General features: G+C 37.5%; 1 non-coding gene across 1 annotated transcript; it reads left to right on the plus strand.

Annotated features, from left to right (window-relative positions):
- The first annotated feature begins 1,553 nt into the window (after window positions 1-1,553).
- On the plus strand, window positions 1,554-1,626 carry TRNAA-AGC (transfer RNA alanine (anticodon AGC)). Its single transcript has one exon. It is a non-coding gene; the product is annotated as a tRNA-Ala (tRNA).
- Window positions 1,627-2,343: the final 717 nt, after the last annotated feature.

Below are 2,343 nucleotides of genomic sequence, written 5' to 3' on the forward strand. Positions count from 1 at the left end.
ACGAATGAGAGCGTAAATGTGTGAGAAAAAGAACACAAACCATATATTCCCTCTCACTCCATCCGAAAATAAAATACAATTCTTAAATTGATTATCGATTATTACAAAATTATTTAGCTCCCTGCTAGAGTTTGATAAACTTCTGGCATTCCGCTCCCTGAATAACTCCTCATGTGTGAATGTAGAGGCAAAGTACTCATTCAGTTTGTCAGCTACCTGAAAAGGATCATCAACAATCGAGCCATCGATATCAAGTGAACCAATATGATTCATCCCCTTCCTTCTAGAGTTTACATAAGTAAAGAAGACTTTATTGTTTTTCTTTGCATCCTTTTCCAAAGATTTCTAGTAATCTGCCTTTGCTTACCTAACCTCCTTTGTCACATGATTACAGACTATTTTATATCTACAATCTGTGTCTCCTGATAATTTATAAGCGTCCCATGCGTTTTGCTTCTCTGCCACGAGTCTCATTAGTTAATCTGACATCCATTTATGAGTAAACCTTGAACAGCATTTCTTAGTTCGTATAAAAAGCCTTGTAACTTCCAAGATTAATTCATTGAATGCTTTCTAATTAGAATTTGCTGTTGGTAACATCATCAGTTAGCTCCACTGTATAGAATTTAAAAACAGTCTGAGACAATTGTAGTCACCTTTACGAAAGCAAAAACCCTTCCCTTTACGCCAAATGGTAGTTACATGTTTGAATAAATCCCACATCAGTACGCCGTGATCACTGCCAACTAGTGGTTCCTTTATCTGTGGATTCTTAATGCATGAATAATCACTGCTGATAATCAGATCAAGAGTATTACTCCCTCTGGTTTCCTCTCAAACATGCTGCTGTAAAAAATAATCATACAATAAATCCACAATTTACCGCTCACAAATATATGGAAGTTCATAAAGTTTGTGCCTTTGTGTAGGAGGAAATCTTCTCGAGAATTAAAGGCCTTGCTTGCTGGCTAGTAGGGCAGACTTCGATAGAAGAGAATTGTGATATCCTCTACTCAGTGATTTTCGAAACAGTAGGAAGTTCAGATCACAGATGAAAATTTTTGCTGCCAGCCATACATTATCAATTTTGGCATTTAACCTCTCATAGTCAAGAGCTGTTGCACGCTATGATGTGAGAAATTCTGAATGGAGCCGGTATCTGAATGCAATCCACTTCAATAGACATACGATAACTACTTTTTTTTTTAACAGATAAACCTGTTTGGGCTCCATTATTATTTATGTATTATCGATTAGTTAACAGCAGCAGTCAGCCTGTCAATCTTTAAGCTTTTATATACTCTCTCGAAGGACATGATGGTAGAGAACACTGAAAAAAAGGACATTCAAAATAAACACGAAAACTAGGAGGAATATCAAATGTTTCTAAAAAAACAAAGGCAATAAAAGAACAAGATAGTAGCAGGTATATCATCCTATTTGTAATTTTCTAAGGCCTGTGACCTGAAAAAGAAAAGTTGTCAAGTAAGATAATCTAAAAAGGTGTGGTCATTATTTTGAATAACATGAAATAATAAGGAAAGTCAGCAGCAGGGGGCGTAGCTCAGATGGTAGAGCGCTCGCTTAGCATGCGAGAGGTACCGGGATCGATACCCGGCGCCTCCAGTTTTTTGTTTAATTTCTTGAAGTTTAACTAAAAAAAAGTAAAACTTGCATTTCAATAGTGTGTATATCACTGTTTACAGCCACACAGAAATTATGGTCTCTAAGGCTTTGTCAATGTACTTATAGAACACGTGACTATTATATTAATTTAATATAATAATTTTAAGCTGCACTTGTACCCATAAGCCAGTAGCAATTAGCGTAATCTTAAGTTGCTTGCAAGTTAGTGCAAATGAATCAGATCTGCTCGCAGCTAACTACTAAATAGTTATAAGATTGGCATCATTATGTTATATCTCATATTGTGAATACCTTCACAACGAGTTGCCATGATATTGTACTACCTCGAATAAGTAAATCTTCACCATAGGAGAAGACTATTGTTACTTATTCTCAGCGGATGTCATCACCCAGATGGCACCGGTTCGGAGCTGATTGGCTCCTCTTCGGTGGGTGGGCAGGCATCCTGGTGTTACAATGATGCCAAGGCAGTTGCGAAGTATAACTCCAAAATATGAGAGATGCTTGATGGTGTATAGTAATTTGAATTACGTCGCATTTTAGAGCAAAAGCCTCAATCAGCATCTCTCATATCCATCAGACATCTCTCATATTATGGAGTTATACTTCGCAACTGCCTTGCCATCATTGCAACACCAGGGTGCCTGCCAACCCACCGAAGAGGAGCCAATCAGCTCCGAAACAGAGCTGATTGGC

Source organism: Mastigoproctus giganteus, chromosome 4 (genome assembly GCF_048544385.1).
Source record: "Mastigoproctus giganteus isolate SK-2022 chromosome 4, ASM4854438v1, whole genome shotgun sequence".
NCBI lineage: Eukaryota > Metazoa > Arthropoda > Arachnida > Uropygi > Thelyphonidae > Mastigoproctus > Mastigoproctus giganteus.